This window comes from Aotus nancymaae, unplaced genomic scaffold, assembly GCF_030222135.1.
Source record: "Aotus nancymaae isolate 86718 unplaced genomic scaffold, 86718_ANA_hifiasm-v0.15.2.pri h1tg000040l, whole genome shotgun sequence".
Lineage (NCBI taxonomy): Eukaryota > Metazoa > Chordata > Mammalia > Primates > Aotidae > Aotus > Aotus nancymaae.
Genome location: NW_026988454.1, coordinates 70,119,395 through 70,138,613, shown reverse-complemented (window position 1 = coordinate 70,138,613; position 19,219 = coordinate 70,119,395).

Genomic DNA, 19,219 nt, shown 5'->3' with positions numbered 1-19,219 from the left:
AAATCTCATTTTCATAGAAATTCCACTGAACTTTGGGCAGCATGAAAAAGTAATGTTAAAAGTTACTGTCGGAGCAGTAGGGATTACAATATGAAATAATTGTTTGAATTCACATATTCAGATAGAGCTTGGATTCAACATTGAAAGAGCTTCCAGCATGTGTCACCTGCTTTGCCCGATCCTGGCCCAGTGCTGCTCAGGCCCTCAAAATGCAAAACAGAAGGTAGATGCTCTCCATCAGAAACTCACAATTGGTTGTCACCCTTTGGGAATCATGGAAATAAAACCTGAACCATAAATGCATAATTCCAGCTCTTCTTGTCAAAACATATAAATTAACAGGAACTCTGAACTTAAGAACTACCATTGGGCTTATGTTGAGAATTGAAGTCAAATCCCCAAGGAAAGTATAACTAGGATGCTGCTTAGAATGAAGCTTCCATCTGAGTGGAGTATTATGATGTGTGTATATGGCTAAATATCTTAAGATATTAATAAAATAAACCCAGGGTCTTGACAACATACTAGAATGTAAATTCTGAGGACAGAAATTTTGTCTGTTTTGTTCACTGCTGTATCTAACACATTGAACAGAGCTAGTACACAGTAGATACTAAACGAATATCAAATAAAGGTCAAATGAACTGAAAGACAAGTAGGATCACTGAGCTGGAGTCCAGACCCTGGACAAGCTCTCTCTGCCTGAACACTATCCCTGCTTCCAGAAGTGAGTCCTTATGTGAGTTACTTAATCTGGTTAAACACACTTTCCTCATCTTAAAATTGGGATAATAATAATAATCACCTAAGGTGTTTTACACAGATTAAAAATACGTGTCTAGTACAATGCCCAGCTCTGAATCTGATGTTCAATAGTTGCGTTGTGCTTCATTTTTCAGAGGAGAAGGGAGCAGTTTGATAATGAACACATTCTGAAGTTCTGGTGAATAGGTGAATGAAAGTGATAAAAAATATACAGTAAGACTCATGTTCTTCAATCATTTAATTTTTAAAAAATAAGTATCCTAAATTTGATTTTTACTAGCTGATTAGCATGCTCAGCACATGTGGTAACATTGTTGAATTTATTAAGGTTGGAATATGGGTGGGAATCATTAGCTCTGGGGTATAAAATGCCACCTGCCTCAGCCTGGCATTGGCCGCAGAAATAGTCCCCACTTTGTTTCCGTCTGCCCTCCTGTCTTTCCCTCTGCCTAGTCTCTGCCTAGACTTTTACCATGTGCACTCCTTCCTTTGAACATAACTCAATGGTATTCTGCATTCTCCAAAGAATTACAGTAACTAAACCCAGGTAGCAGTTGACTCAAGGGGCCCAGGAAGACCCGCAGAGGTTTCATCAGTCAAATCCCAGACACTAGTGAGGAGCACAACAGATTTATGGAGGAATGACTTATTCTGGCAGAGGTTTTGGTGTTCAGGCAGAGAGAACCTCTCCAGGGCCTGGATTCCAGTTTAGGAACCAGAATTTGTAAGAGTCTAACTGAAGTAATTTACAAGGTTCCCAAGCTTGGCCAATTTCATAGTGATGCAGTGTTGTGGGTCTGTAAAAACTAGAATACTGGGGGCAGGGGGTAGTGCCCCAAACTCAAAACCAAAACAAACTAGGCTTTGTGCAGATCCAGTATTCATACTGAGGAACAATGAGTCTCAGATTAGAGGTTAGACTTATCAACCCAGCAGTTATACCCAGATGCCTGCTTTGTGGTTACTGCATTCATAACTTTTGTCATTGTATTCATTTCCCATTGCTGCTAGCAAATTATCACAAATGGCTTAAAACAAAACAATTTATTATCTTACAGTTCTGGAGGTCAGAAGTCCAAAATGAGTTTATTAAGGATAAAATTAAGGTGTCTGCCGAGTTATATTCCTCCTGGATTCTCTGGAGGAGAATCTCTTTCCTTGCCCTTTTCTTCTGGGGTGGTGGTCTTCTAGAGGCTTCCCTCATTTCTTGGCAGCCAGCAGTGGCATCACTTCATTGTCACATCTCCTTCTCTGTGACTTTCCTGCCTCCCTCTTTCCATTGTAACACCCTTATGATTACATTGGACCTATGCCGATAATCCAGGATAATCTCCCCATCTCAAGATCCTTGATGTAATAACATTTGCAAAGTACCTTTTGCTATGTAAGGTAATAGTCACAGGTTCAGGGATTAAGAGACAGACATTTTTGGAGGGCTTATTGTTTTGTTCACTACAATCATCATCTTTAGAATATCTCTCTCTACCAGTGTAGCCATGCCAACTTAGTAAAATACAAAGACAAAATAATGGAGAAAATGCCTAATATTTTTCATTCATCCCCAAAGAATTTATATTCTAGTGAGACTACCTAATTATTGAAATAATAAAACCATTTTACTTGGGTAGTAGTAATTTTTTTCTGAGAGGTTTCATAAAAGCCACAGTAGATCACTATTAAATTGGCCACCAGTTAGCCAGTTCTACATACTACACACAGACAGGCAATTCTTCATAGGCCCCCCACCTCTCATTCCCTCTGGAGCACCTGTATCTGAGAAGCTTCAATGAGTAAGAGTATGAATTGCCCTCACATACAAAGCAGAATGACTAGTTTTCCTAATCATGGCATCTTAGAGACACCAGAAGCCTATCATCTTCCTCTTCTTACTCTTCCAGCCCTCTCTGGCTTAGAAGTTCACAATTATCCACTCATTCTTTCTTCTCTTTTTGTTAAGGTTATCTGTATCCACTTTTAGAAGGCAAGAAATCCTGGAGAAGGCAAACCATTTGTGGGAGAGTTATCAGTTCTCTGGACTTTTGGATTAGAAAAAGACAGTTGTCTGAAAATGGGAAGTTAGGGGAAAGTAGAAAAAAAAATGCTTACTGGTAAAAAATGGGAGATTAGAGAGAAGGAAAAAAGGGATAAAGGCTGGCTGGAAGCGGTGGCTCACGCCTATAATCCCAGCACTTTGGGAGGCCGAGGCGGGTGGATCACGAGGTCAAGAGATTGAGACCATCCTGGTCAACATGGTGAAACCCCGTCTCTACTAAAAACACAAAAATTAGCTGGGCATGGTGGCGCGCGCCTGTAGTACTAGCTACTCGGGAGGCTGAGGCAGGAGAATTGCTTGAACCGAGGAGGTGGAGGTTGTGGTGAGCTGAGATCGTGCCATTGCACTCCAGCCTGGGTAAGAAGAGCGAAACTCCGTCTCGAAAAAAAAAAAAAAAAGGGATAAAGGCACAGAGTCAGAGGCAGAAAGGAGCATCCTCATCCCTTAACCTGACCAAGGAGACTCATTACCCAGCTCTTCTCTCTGCAGCTTCTCCTCTGCCATTCTATTTGTACAAACTATTTAGAAATCAACAACAGTAAAAGAAATACATGTCAAAACCTATGGAATGCAGCTAAAGCAGTACTGGAAGAAAATGTATGTGTTTGTATAAGTGTATTAAATATATTTGTCAGAACACTAGAAAGATGACAGGTAAATGAATTTGAACTAAGCATTCAAGTCAAAAACACAGAAAATGAATATCAAAATAAATCCAGTTTTTATTTCCAACTTTCATTTTAAGTTCATGGATAATGTGCAGGATGTGCAGGTTTGTTACTTACGTAAACGTATGCCATGGTGGTTTGCTGCATAGATCATCCCATCACTTAGGTATTAAGCTCAGCATCCACCAGCTGTTCTTCCTGATTCTTTCCCTCCTCCCTCCAGCAGGCTTTAGTGTGTGTTGTTCCCCCTCCATGTGAGTATGTGTTCTCATAATTAAGTTCCCACTTGTAAGTGAGAACATGCAGTATTTGGTTTTCTGTTCCTGTGTTAGTTTGCTAAGGATAACGGCCTCCAGCTCCAGCCATGTCCCTGCAAAGGATGTGATCTCATTCCTTTTTATAGCTTCATAGTATTCCATGGTGTATATATACCCCATTTTCTTTATCTAGTCTATCATTGATGGACAATTAGGGTGATTCCATGTCTTTGCTATTGTGAATAGCCAATTCTGACTGGTGTGGGATGGTATCTCATTGTTATGATATTGTTATGATAGCCATTCTGACTGGTGTGGGATGGTATCTCATTGTGGTTCTGTTTTGCATTTCTCTAAGGATCAGTGATGAGCTTTTTTTCTTATGTTTGTTTGCTACATGTATGTTTTGAGAAGTGTCTGGGCATCGTGTCCTTTGCCTACTTTTTATTTTTATTATTATTTTATTTATTTATTTATTTATTTTTTAAAGACAGGGTTTCACCATGTTGGTCAGGCTGGTCTTGAACTCCCAACCTCAGGTGATCCGCCTGCCTTGGCCTCCAAAGTGCTTGGATTACAGGCATGAGCCACCGCACCCGGCCTTTGCCTGCTTTTTAATGGGATTGGTTATTTCTTGTAAATTTGTTTATAGATGCTGGATAGTGAACCTTTGTCAGATGCATGGATTGCAAAAATTTTCTCCCATTCTGTAGGTTGTCTATTTACTCTGTTGGTAGTTTCTTTTGTATGCAGAGCTCTTTAGTTTAATTAGATGCCATTTGTCAATTTTTGTTTCTGTTGCAATTGCTTTTGGCATCTTCATCATGAGTCTTTACTGTGACTATCTCCTGAATGGTATTGCCTAGGTTTTCTTTTAGAGTTTTCATAGTTTTGGGTTTTACATTTAAGTATTTTATCCATCTTGAGTTGATTTTTATATATAGTGTAAGGAAGAGGTACAGTGTTAATTTCTGCATAGGTCCAGTTCTCCCAGCAACATTATTAAATAGGGAATCATTTCCCCCATTGCTTGTTTTTGTCAGGTCTTTCAAAGATCAAATGATCATAGGTGTGTGGTCTTATTTCTGGCTTCTTTTCTGTTCTATTAGTCTATATGTCTGTTCTTGTACTAGTACCATGCTGTTTTGGTTCCTGTAGCCCTGTAGTATAGTTTGAAGTTGGGTAGCATGATCCTTCCAGCTTTGTTCTTTTTGCTTAGATAAATCCAAAAATTTCTTTAGAGGACTGAAGATAAAGCAGAAATCAACTACATAGAAAACAAAGAACAACAACAACAAAAAAAACCCAGTTGGTTCTTTGAGAATATAAAATCTGACAAATTCAAGTGAAAATAAAAGAACAAGTAAAATACGTTGAAAATTGTTTGGAAAGAACATGACCATAAATATAGAGACATTTTTTTAAATTAAAAGAAAATATATATAAATTTATATACAATTATAATACTTATATAGTCTCATTCCCTTGTGTGACATGCTTCTAGCCAATAGAATATAGCAAATATGAATATAATACAATCAAATAGAAAATAACAGAATAAGGCATAGATACAGAATAGAATAGATTATGGTCACTTTCATGATTATGTTATATAAGCCTTCACCTTAGGAGACAACAGCGAGGTATTCTCCTGTTGGTTTTGAAGAAGCAAGCTGCCATGTTGTTAGAGGGTCTTTGAGAGAACCTGTAAGGAGGCCACATGGCAAGGAACTTAATGGCCTTTAGGAGGTAAGAGGAGACCCCATGTGACAGCCCTCAAAAAACAGATATCTCAATCCTATCACCATAAGGAACTTAATTTTGCCAATGACCAAGTAAGCCTGGAAAAGTATCCCTGAGCTCCAGAAATTAAGACAGTTCAGTCAATACTATATAATCATTTCAATGGATTCCCAATAAAGATTTGGTTAAATTCAACACCCATTACTAATAATAAATTTAGCCAGCAGAGAATAGAAAAAACTGCCTTTACTTTATAAAGGGTACAATTCAGAAAATTATGGCAAATATAGTATTGACCAGCTGACAGAGAACAAGAAAAAGAAATAAGAATTATAAATGTTATGTTGTTTGTTCTTTTGCAAAATCAGTACCTCTCTCTGCCTAGAAAATTAGAGAGAATCAGGCAAAGACTATTAGATCTAATAAAATAAGGTAGCTGAATAGCTAGCTATCCTACCCATCAGTTAGAAAACATAATGGCCAAGGCCCAGGGTGATGGCTCATGCTTGTAATCCCAGCAGTTTGGGAGGCCAAGGCAGTTAGATCACTTGAGTCCAGAAGTTCAAGACCAGCCTGGCCAACATGGTGAAACCCTGTCCCTACTAAAAACACAAAAATTATCCAGGCATGATGGTGCACGTCGGTAATCCCAGCTGTTTGGGAGGCTGAGGCACGAGAATTGCTTGAACCTAGGAGGTGGAGGTTGCAGTGAGCCAAGATCAGGCCACTGTATTCCAGCCTGGGCAACAGAGCAAGACTTTGTCTAAAAAAAAAAGGAAGAAAGAAAAGAAAAAAGAAATAAATTAAAATGGTCAAAAAAGTTTCATGGATGATGACCACAAAAATTATTATGCATCTCAAAATAAACTTAGAAATATGTGTAAAACTCTAAGTAAACCACAAAAATTATGAAAGAATCTAAACACACATGGCTAGACATACCAGGTTCCTTGATGCAAAGTCTGCACAGTGTAACAATGTCAAATATTCAAAAAATTAATCAATTAATTTGATACTTTCAATTTCAATTAAAATTGTAATAACATTTTTAATGAAGCTCAATCACTGACAATCAAGTTCATCCAGAAAAGAAAATATGAAAAAATAGCCAAAAGATTTTTGAAAAAGAGCAATTAGGTAGAACTTCACCCTATATCAGAATATAATATAAAACTTTACAGTATGGTATTGATACAATTATGACAAGACAAATGTAATTATGTACAGGGCAATATTTAAAATCACTCTGTGATGTAGGGATATAATTTTTTCCCCACAAACAACTGAATTTCCAACATCAGTTTGCCATTTTCCCTTGCTCTCCATTCCCATTTATAACAATTCCCTGTCTTCTTTCTTCACTCCAGCTTTCCCTGCAGCATCAGTTTGCTTTCATAGTGTATCTGTCCCTCCACGTCCCCACAGACTTGCTTTATATGGAAGTAAGAAACACCTCATCATAGCAGTTTTGGTTTGATTGCAATGAGATAATTTTTTCCATCCATAGCAATTCAATCAATACAATAGTTGTCCATCTTGGCCCCAGCTACAGAAGGTACTCTCGATAATTTGGCATGGGGGGAATAAAAGTGAAAAGCTGCAAAGAATAAGCACATACTCAAGAAATTGTTTTCATTTCAAAAATTATAAAAGATTATGAAAACAAGGAATATAGAACAAGGAATTCCAAAAGGACTCCTGAAAAGATGTGAAAAGCAAGTTGTAACAAGAGCATTTTACCTTATCTGGTAAACCCAGCTCAGTAAGTCCAGAGGTAGGGTCTGTGTTTGTTCTCTCCCTCTGCCTGGTCCTTTCTCCCTTTGTAACTGTCTCGGATTCTTTTCTCAGCAGCCATGGTATAACATGATGATTACTGACAGGCTTGACATCAGACAAACCTGCATCTGAATCTTGGTTCTATCACTTCCTGACTGCATAATTTTGTGGTAAGCTCTTTAAATTTTCTGGTATTCAGTTTCTTTATCTGTAAAAATGGAAATATAAAATACTACTTATTTCATAGGGTTGTTGTGAGATATCCATTTGAAAGCATAGGACTTGTTATACAGTAAACATTAAAAAACGATTAGCTATTATTATTTTACATGACAAAATATTAAGATAATAGGAAACATTTTAATAATTATAGTTTTGGTTTGATTGGCACTTTATGGCTTAGAAGTTCGTGTTTTCAGATACCTTATTTCATTAATACATTATTGCAACACTCTGTAGTTCTAGGCCGAGAGAACAGAAACTATAAAGGCTCTGAGGCAGAAGTGTGTTTGACATGGTACTCATGTGTACTGGTGTTTTTGCCTTCTATAACAGCTAAACCATAAAACTCCCAAAAGGATCACAGGGCAGCAAAGCTACCCAATGGTAGAGTTGTGTATCTGAGACCCAGAAAATACATTCTTTGGTAGTATACAAGGGAAATAGGAGGAAATTTCAAGATGAGTGAAGGGTTTCTCATGTCATGGTAACCCAAGGTACAAAAGTACAAACTGATGTTGACATCAAGAAATATTCCTGGAAAAGAAGTATACCAAAACTTTGCCACACACAGAGGTGTTCAAGAATAAATGTATACTTGTAATGATAAAACTGGCTTGCATAATGATTTGGTGGGATCCGTTTGTGAGACACATAAAAATGTCACATGAATTTTATTAACAGGGTTCTGCCACATGCACACCCCTCTACATTCATAATAGTGAATCAGAACACTTGGAGTCATGTATCATCCTACACTTCTGGATATTTCCATCCACTAGAGTCTTAGCAAAAAGTAAGACTAAAAGAGGAAAAAAAAAACTAATTCCTCTCTCTATCTCACTTGAAACATGGCAGTAATAATTTGGGCCATGGAGTTGATCACTTTTAATAATAGTATTCTAGCTAGAGCTTAGACATCATCTAGGATAATCAACTCATTTTTCAATGAACAACTGTCCACTGTCCGCACTCCCTCCCTTTACTGCCCCATCCTCTTGCCACTGTCCTGCCTCCTCCCTTTCACCAGTTTCTGGTGCTCACTCTGACATGCCTCCTGCTTGCTCCCTGCCAGCTCTCCCAGGGTGAGTTCTGCTGCACAGGAAGACCAAAGCTTTGTACTTGTGCCTGTTTGAATTCTAGCATTTGGGGATATGCTTTGTTCTTTTGTTGAAACAAGGAGAAACTGAATGAACACTTCAGCAAAACAGAGGGTCCGTTTGAAGGGTACAGAGACCTGATAAAGGATGACCTGACCCTTTACAAGGGCAGCTTCAGGGATCTAAGCAGCAGAAAGGCTAAGATCCTACCAATTCAAGCACTGAAGTCCGGCTGACTTCTGCTGCTGCATGTTTTTTTCCTGCTCCAGATTTAAATTATCGGACAAGAGGGATACCAAATGACCTGCCTTGGGTCAAGTGCCCATCCTTTGGTAGGGCTAGAGAATTCGGCATCCCTATCAGAACCACATGGAAGTGAGGATGGTAAAGACAGACAGAGAGAAGATAGAAGATAAAAGAGAAAAAAACACTTCTGTCAACTCCTAAAATTAACTGCTCTGTTCTGGAATTTTGCATGTGTGTCACGAAGGCTTATTTTTGGACCTTCTTTCTGTCTTAGGACCCAGTTTTTAGACTCAACAGTCTTGTGTGATTGGTCTTGATTTTGGTTCTGGACTATGCTTTGCAACCCTGCTTATTCCACAGTTTTAGAAAATGCAAATCTACTGCTACTCTGCTCTCACTATTGTGGGTTATTCTTTAGCTAAGGCAGTCCCATCTCTTAGCTCCACAATGGACAAGCTGAGCAGAAACAGACTCAGCAGAGATAGGGGTAACTTTGCCTAAGATGCTACAGATGGTTAGAGGCAGGATCAGGACTAGAACTCAGGTATACTGACTTCCCATCCAGTGCTCTTTCCTTCTGTAGTGATTATTTCCAGGCCAACATTTGAGAGCTAACAAGAAAAGGAGAATAGAGTTATTTCCAGAACATCAGCACATTCAGAAGAGTTTGAAAGTGTGTGCTTTTTGTATGTGCAGGGATTGTGAATTGAACACATTAAAAGTTAGAAATAGAATGTCAGCAGTGGTGTCCTGCTGGTATTGTAAAAAATCTTAAGAAGACAAATGGTAGTTTTGAAATGGAAGATTTAAAGGACTTTTTACTTTGCACTTTTCCACACATGTGACAGGTGAGAAAGGAGAAATGGCAGGAGGAAGACTGTCAGGCATTCAGAGACAAGGTTTGCACAGCCAGCTTTGGAGGTGAGCCAGGTTACTGGACTGCAGCTCTATTATAAGATGTCACTTTCTCTAGACCCATGACAATGCCTTTCACTTTGGGAGTGAGTGCAGTAGCTGGCTCCCACATTTACCATTTACCATTCTACTACCCACAACATACCCTGTTGTGGAATTTCCTTCACTTGGAACTGGGAAGTGGCACAGGGAGGTCCCACATATGACCTCCCTGTTTTTAATAACCCCATCTCCAGGGAAAAGGAATGAGAAACATTCCAACAGAAGATAAAGAAAAACAAAATAGACAAAATTTACCTCTCTCTGTGGCTATATCAGAGAGGATACACAAAGGGGAACACCCAAGGATGTGTTTATATGATGGCGGAAAGAAGGGCTTGCTCCCCTGTTCTTGAGAGGAAACAGTATATCTGCAGCAGTGTATGAGCACTCTAATTTGTGTTTATTGTTTTTACATTTTCAGTCTTCCCAACTATATTATAAGAACCTGTGGAGTGATATCATTATCACTTGCCTCCATATCTACAGCACTTCATATGATGATTTGCAAACTGTACCTGCTTAATAAATGCTTGTTGCTGAGAATAAAATGCAAGTTTAAAATTTTTGTTGATTTTTAAAATCAGTTGTACCCTAATGGAAGTTACTGATTTACTGCTCGATTTCTGTTGCATTTCCACACATAATCCCTTAAGCCTTTTAGGTAAATCCTCAGTATTAATAAGAATATGATTTTAATCTGGATTACCATGAGGCAATTAGATGTGGCATGCAGTTTGTTGATAAAATCAGAGAACCATAAAACTAGAAGAAGCACAAGCTTTGACTCTCAAGGGAGTGCTTTCCAGGATAATTAATTGCCAATTTTATTTTAAATATCATCACTTACCAAAATTATAAGTATATTCAGTACATATGGTAAATTCTATATGAATATGTATTGTAAAATGAATATGGTTAATTGTATAAATAACATAATAATATATAACTATATTTTAACTATCTTTTTAAAACTGTATAACTAGTGCTTTAATGTTCTGAATTAGTTTTCTAGGGCTGCCATAGCAAAGTACCAAAATGGGGTGTTTAAACAACAGAAATTTATTCTCTCACAGTTTGGGAGGCTGGCAGTTCAAGATCCAGCTGCCAGGATGGTATAGTTCTGGTGTGGGCCTCTTCTGAGTTGCTGACTGAAAATTCTCTTTGTATCTTCCACTTTTCTGATAGAAAATAATTGATGTCTCTTGTAAAGAAAAAGAATTCTGTGCACATACAGGTTACTACATCCTCCACTACTCTCAGTCCTGCAGCCTGACCCATTCCATTTCCTTAGGGACCTAGAACCAGCTCAAGCATTTTCAACTTCTCCCTATGGTTGTCACTGGTTTTAGCTCTTTACTCACAATAATCTTCTCATCAGTTGTCTACTCTTTGACCTTTTATTCCACAGTCTTTGGCCCACCAGCATTTAGTGTGGTCAAACCTTCTCCAGCACTGTCTTCTCTACCTTCTAACCTGAGTCTCTTCTCCTGTCAAAGTCAAACTTCTTGAAAGAATTAATTATTATTTCCACTTCCCTGATTCTCATTTACTCCTCATGCTGGGGCAAATAGCTTTTGATTTCTACCACTTTAAAGAAAGTACTGCACAGCACAACACAAAGCTCAAACTGCTAAATCCAATAAGCATTTTTTTGGACTTTTTTTTACTTGTTACTCTGCAGTATTTGACAATATTGATCATGCCCTTCTTTTTGCAATGCTCTTTTCCCACATATCTCTCTGGTAGGTCCTTTTTTTTTTTTTTTTTTTTTTTTTTGTGGCTGCCGTTCTTCCATTTTGCCTCTTAAATACAGATTTCCTTCACACTTTGTCCTAGGCTCTTGGCTGTCTTCACTCTGCACCCTCTCTCTGAGTAATCTCTTCCTGTTGCTGGCTTCAATTTCCATCTTATTTTGATGATTCCCAAATCTATCACTCCAGCCATCTGCTTTATAGACATCTCCTCCCAGGCGTCCTACAGGCCTTTCAGACATAACATTCTGAACCTGAAGTCATCATCTCCCCCGACAAATCTGCTCTTTCTCCTTTGTCCCTTAGCTCAGTGGTGGCTACCACCATCTCCCCAGGTGTCCAAGGGAGATATCTGGCAGAATCCTCAACTCTTAACCCCTTCCCATCCACGACTCTCATCTCCTTCCTGGATTTCACCCTCCTCACTGGCTTTCCTCACTCTGCTCCCAGATGGAGGCTGCAGTGGTGCTTTAAAATAAGCCAACTTGCTCATCACCCTGATTAACGACCAAACAATTAAACCCTGCTTCTCAGTCCATGCTTTCTCTGTAGCTTCCACATTTCATCACTTCCCCCTTCCATCTTTAGGCAATAAGCTTTCTCTTTTCCTAGGACCCATTGTGACTTTTCCTGTGTTGCTCCCTTTACTGGAATACTTTTTTCTCCATTGTCCCTTAAAATGACAAACTCCTACTCTCTCAGCTCTTCCCCTGGCTGTGAGACTTGGGGTAAGTTAACTTAGCTATGCTTCAGTTTCCTCTTCTGTAAAATAGGGATAATACTAATAATATTTGCTCCAGGGATTTTAGAAAAACCAAATTAAAGAAAATATGTGTAGGATTTAAACTGAAGCATACAAGGTACTCAATAAGTATTAGCTATTATTATTATTACTTATTGAACTCAGTTTATATGTCACTTTATCCAGGACTCCTTGCCTGACCTGGAAAATCTCAGTAAGGGACCCTCCTAACTACTTCCATGATCCAGTCCCTCTGCAGTGTAATTGCCTGTTTATTTGTCTGTCTGCTCCTCTCCCTACCACCTGCAGCTATGCCCTTCCCACCAAGATAGCCTGTAAGCCCTGTGGGGAAAGGAACCATAACTATCAGTTTTACTGTGGTATTCTATATTCCTAGTAGAAGCTCAAAATTTTTTGTTGTCTCAATGAAGATAGATGCAAAATTATTTCAATATATTACTGCTCTCTGTTTCTGCTAAGTCACCACTTTCTGAATCAGCTCTGAAGTGCTTTAACTCTTATCAAGCGTGGGATTTGTGGCTACCTATAATCTTGCTAAGATTAGAAAGAACTGTTAATGAGGTATAGCCTTCTTGACACTACTGTCCAGTTGAGGAACATTATAGCTCCAATTAGCCTTGGCAACTAATTAACAATTAGCCCAGCAACTAATAAACTGAATTATGCATATCCTACTGGAGAGCAGAGGTTAATTAGACAAATTATGGTCTATTTGGTATTGGCATTTGTCTGGGAGACCCAGACTAATTGCAGTAACCAGTCACTGTCTTTGAAACGTAATGTAGGTCCCAGCTTGACTGTTGGCAGCACTCACTTTAAATTTGTACATACCCAGTGGTTTTCTGGCACATGTTTCATACCTGGCTCTCAGGGAAAAAGCTCTAATTTGTGGTGTTTATTCAGTTTCATGGTATAAACAGTGCTACCTTGACTGATGTCAATGTGACATTGCCAAATTCCTGAAATTTTATCAATAACTTTTTGCAAATGGTGCAAAAAGGCTCCAGCACACTGCAGTCTAGATGAGTAGGTAGGGAGACTAGGTGAGCTTTACATTAATGAATAAGAAATTTTCTTAAGAACATGAGAGTTAACTGTTCATGATTGGAGAAAAGTTTTGAAAGGAAGTGATGATTCTGAGAGTGGCCTGGATCAGAATATTGCCAGGCTTTCCCTTAACCTGTGTGCACCTCAATAACTAGGGCTCTCCTTCTGCAGGCTAGGCTGACACTGTCCTCTCTGCCATAGGGGAAGAGTGTGGTGGGCAGATGTCCATGTCCTAATTCTTAAAGTCTATAGAGAGATTATACTACCTGACAAAGGAGAATTAAGGCTGCAGATGGAATTAATGTTGTAAATCAGCTGGCTTTAAAGTAGAGAGGTTATCCTGGATTATCCAGGGGACTCAATATAATGAGAAGAGTCCTTAAAAGTAGAAGAGAGAGGCAGAAAAAGAAGAACCAGACAAATGGCAGCATGAGAAGGATTTAGACTAATGATCCTGGCTTTAAAGAAAGAGGGGAAGCCCACAAGCAAAAAAGTGTGGATGACCTCTAGAAGCTGGCAGAGAGGCACAGAAACAGTGTCACTAGAGCCATCCCAAAGAAACTGAGCCCTGCTGACATCCTGATATTAGCCCAGGGACACCCGTGCTGGATTTCTAACCTACAGAATTGTAATATAATACATTTTTATTTGTCCTATTTCAAGCCTCAGTATTTTAGATAATTTGTTATGACAGCAATAGGAAACTAATAAAAATGGTATCACTGTTGACCACTACCAAAAATCCTCTGAATTTGTTAAGTCTTGCTTAACTTTCACTGCTTATCTAGTGGGCTCCCAATCATTGGCTCTGCAGCCTTAACTATAATTCTGCCTCTGGCCCTTCATTCTTAATAATTGCATTTGGTGTTGCTGGCATTTGAAATGTGGCTTTGCCAAATGGATTATGTTTTGTCTACCTCCCTGCACTACTGACCTTTTAGCAGATCCCCAGACAAGTCACCCTTCATTGTCATGAGGGAGAAGGGGATTTAGCTGGGCATAGCCTTGACACTGTTCCTCTCCTTTCCATTTCCATGGCCCTCACTGTATGCCATGTTCCTAGCACTTAAATCCTGGACATTCCTTTCTCTTTTATTTTTTTTTTAGAGACAGAGTCTCACTATGTTACCCAGGCTAGAGTGCAGTGGCTATTTATAGGTGAGATCTCACTACTGATCAGCATGGGAGTTTTTACCCTCTCCGTTTCTGACCTGGGATGGTTCACCCCTCCTAGGCAACTTGGTAATTCCCTGTTCCTGGGAGGTGACCATATTGATGACGAACTTAGTGCGGACATTCCGATCACCGTAGCACATTGCAGCCCAGAACCCCTGGGCTCAAGCCATCCTCCCACCTGAGGTTCCGAGTAGCCTGGACTATAGGCACACACCATTGCGCCCAGCAATCCTGGACAATTTCAATGACCCTTCCTCCAACCCATTAATAAGGTCAACCCTCCTAAAGAGAAACAACAAGTGTCACTTGTGCCTCCTGACTTAAGTACGAACACCTTGGATTAGCATTTACAGCTTCCCATTATTTTTCCCCAACTTCCTCTTCTGAAGGTATTTCTCCAAATTCTAGTGAAATTTATAATTCAATCACAATGGTACCTACAGCTGTTTTGCATCTTACTGCTTCTTAACTCATATCCACTCACCAGCCACCACTCAACAAATATTTACTGAGGGGTTGCTGTTTTCTAATAGCTGTTCTGGGCACAGTAAAAGGCACAACAAAGGATACGACCCTCCTAATGGGCAAGATAATGGCTATGCTATTGCAGATCTCACAACCTAATGAAAGACACTGACATAGGAACACAAAAGTTCAGTAAAATATGGCAACAGATGATAGCAATACAAGCCAGGTGCCTGAGAGCTCAGTGGAAGGAATGGTTTGGCTGCCTTCTTTGTGACTCAACTTAGAAGCAGCTCTGAGTTAGAGGAAAGAGCACTGATCTTGGGAGAAAATATGTATTTCAGCCAATTACTTTCTGCAATTAATTTCCTGGTGAATTCGATAAATTGATAAGACTCTATCCATGAAGCAATAATAATAATAATGGGATGGATAATACTCATTGTACTGAGTGAGAATTAATAATGCTCTCTAATTGTAAAAGTACTATGCACATTTGAGTCCACACTTACCTATGAAAAAGATCAGAATATGCCACCCCAAAATATGCCACTTTGGCATAAGGATTATTTTGAGCTTAAGGCAATTAAAAACAGAAAATACAGAAAAAGCTCTTTGCCATCCCCCACCTGCCTAAAAGCAGGACATAAATTTCCCTTATAAAGGTGTTTCCCTTTCCTTTCCCAAAAAAGAAAGAGGACAATCATTATCATTAGAGAAAAAAAGAATTACAATAAAAACTCCAGCTGAATTAAATTAAAAGGAGCTTAATTGAGCAATGAATGATTCACAAATTGGGCAGCCTCCGGAATCAGCAGATTCAGAGAGACTCCAGAGATGTCTTGTGGTCAGAACAAATTTATAGACAAAAAAGTGGAGTGATGTACAGGAATCGGAAGTGAGGTACAGAAACAGCTGGGTTTGTTACAGGTTGGCATTCACCTTATTTGAACACAGTTTGAACACTCAGCAGTGTATGAGTGATTGAAATGTGGCTGCTGGGGTTGGCCAAGACTCATCTATTATTATAGCACATACTCCTAAGTTAGGTTTTCAGTCTTGTCTACCTACTAAGTTAGGTCACAGTTCGTCCACAAGGACTCAAATATAGAAGTACAGAGTCTTTCTCAGGCCATATTTACTTTACTTTAACAAAATTCAGTACCACGATGAGTCTGTATGAATAAACCTTACTAAAGCAACCCTTACTTTCCATTAATTTCCCTTACATATTACCATCCCATAATTTACCGTCTCTTGAAGTTCAAACCTATTTTCCTTTGTCTCGTCATTTTCCCATAATTTATCATCCTTTGTTAGAATGGTACATGAGTCCTTAAGTCAAACTGCTTCCTTGGTTCTTCCATTCTTTTCTATGAAGGCCCCTGTACACGTAAAAATTAGAATATTAACATAAAAATTTTGTATGCCTTTTCTCCTGTTAATCTGTATTTTGTGCATTTAATTCAAAGACCCCAGTGAAAACATAAGACAGTAGAAGAAATATTTTCTTGCTCCTGTACATTTATTTAACTAAAACATGATTTATGACCCAAATTATATACTATTTATTCTTTCCTTCCTATAAATTTTTATAGTGCCAATTTCTTGGTGCTCATGATACAGGAACTGTTTTTCCATCTAAAAGTAATGTGTGGTGAAATACAATCAAACTACAGAAAAATGCATAAAACACAAATGTACAACCTAATTACTGTAATAGGAACAACCCTGAACCCTTTCTACAGTCAAAAACATAACCAGAACCTTAGGAGAACCCTATGTACACTTTATATAAGCACTTTTCACATGCTGTTTTATCTGCCTTATTAAACTGCAAAGATTTTGAAGACTGGCATATTGGTCAAGATTTTTATGTTGGAAATGATAAAACCCAAATTAATGAAACTTAAACAGAAAATGAGAAATTGATTGCACACAAAATTAAATGCTGGGAAGTATGGCAGTGGAGCTGGACTTAGGATAACCTAGGATGCAAGCACTATCACTTCCTCTGTCTCACTTCCTCTTCTCGCCTTGCTTCCATCCTTGCTGCTTCTCTCTGCATGATAGCCTTACTGTCACAAAGTGGATCCCCTGGAGACTCAAACCCTGTAGCCCTCAGATCAGAAAAGAGATTCTCTTTACTCAGCTTGAGTCTAGAAGAAAAGCATCCTGGGAAAGGTCTATTGTTTGTCTGATTTGAGGTCCATGCCCCAATCTGTTATCAGAAGGAGGATGAGGTGAGAGAGAGATACTGGCAACAGAAAACAACAGCTATGACAGAGGCACCATTTCTTGTTCAATGCCCCAAATGATCATTACATTCTTCACAGAGGAGGCAATACTATCTTTAATATTGCAAGGGTCCCAGCAGGAACTTCAACCGGGCCTCCTCTGGTATTCAGGCATGTTTGGGTTTGTCAGAAAGACTGCTGGGTGTGGTTCTCTGTGTGCCAGAGATCAACTCCTGTAATGGGCTTAAGAGACTTCAGGGAAAAGAACATCATCCTAAGTGAAATCAGAGACAAGGAGCATCTTTAGTGGAAGAACATCAAAGGACTAATGATTTTTGAGGATAGAACATCTTTCTTACTCAGATTTTCCCCTAAGCTAGCTCTCTGAGACTGAGGTCTGTGCCTCGTAAAGGGTTTCTAACAGTTGGGGTCAGATAATTCATTGTTGCAGGGGCTATCCCATACATTGTAGGATGTTTAGCAGCATCCCTGTATTTACCCTCTAGATGCCAGTAGCATTCTTCTCTTCTAGGCACGCAAAACAGTAATGGTTCCAGACATTATGTCTGCTGAGGGAGAAAATCACCTTTTCTTGAGAACCACTGGCCTAGAAGAAAGAAGCTATAAAAAGGAGGAAAAGGAGTAAATAAAAATGGAAAGAGCTGCTGTCCAAGGCAGCCATGTAGTCTCACTCACAATATCTACAATGGGCCATTTCTTGTGCTAGCAAGGATGCATAGGGTGAGTTAACAGATCTCATTGGTAAAATACCTTTGAGAGAACTTGAAATAAAATGTGGGGAAGCCAGGGATGCTAGTTTTTGTTAATCAGACAGACTAAAGCTGGAGAAATATTTTTGTGTTATTTTTGACAGTTCTTATGACCTATTTTTGCCTTCAGGCTGATATGGCTTGGGAAACATTAGTTAAATTTGAACGAATGGATGATTTTAATGAATGAAGTTGACATTCTTTTTTCTTAATTGGCATGCTTAAATTCACACATTACTACTGTTGGGTTAGAATTTTAGAAGTGTCAGGTACATTAATCTACATTATACTACCGTAAAATAATGATGAACTTTCTGTGAAAATTGATCCCACACAGAGAGTTCTAAGATTAGAAACTAAAATTTTGATGTATCACTAAGTGTTCAATTTAAATTCCATGATAAGTGGCCTAAATATGAAAGAAAATTTTCAAAATAGGCTACTGTGAGATATCTTTACATTCGGTGGGTTACTCATCACTTTTTAAACAAGAATTTATATCTTTAAAACTTGCATTAATTTGTTTTAAAATACTAATTCTGATTCCACTTGAAATGTGTTTTGAACCAGTAATGGGGCAGAAGAGGATATAATAAAAGAAAATATTGAAAAGAAGTAATAAAATTCCTCAATTAAGTCTACTTTAAAAGATGGAGAGCCATCGCTCTGCCTGGGCAGTACAGCATCCCTTTCCCCTATCGAGGTAGGAGAACTTCACTCTTCCTTGGGAGAAATCTTCCTTTCCCATTTCACATACCCTGTCCTCCCCACCTCTTTTCTCCCTATCTCAGAACAGTGAGAGGTTCATGACCTAAACTTGACTAACTACATTCTCCTGGGAATTTGAATCTTGGATGGAGTGAAGTTATTTGGATTCCTGGTCCTACTAAAAGCTTGGATATTCAGGTTTTCCTTCCCAGTCCTTCAATTCTACGAGCTACCAGTATCCTTCCAATTAAATATCTTCTTTGCTTTATTTCCAGTAAAGTAATTAGGTTATCAAGAATCAATTTCAGTTGCTTAAAACAGAAGCAAAAAATTGTAACTTATACAGGAAACTCTGATTAAAAAGTATTGTGAATCATCTGTCACTTTGATCAAAGAGAACGGGAAAGGGTCAGGAAAGAATATGTAATTAGAACTGAAAGGTAGATTTCTTGAGTCTATGCTGACCAAACGTTGAAAGTATGGGATCTATTCATATGTGTTTCATTTGTTTGTTTTTT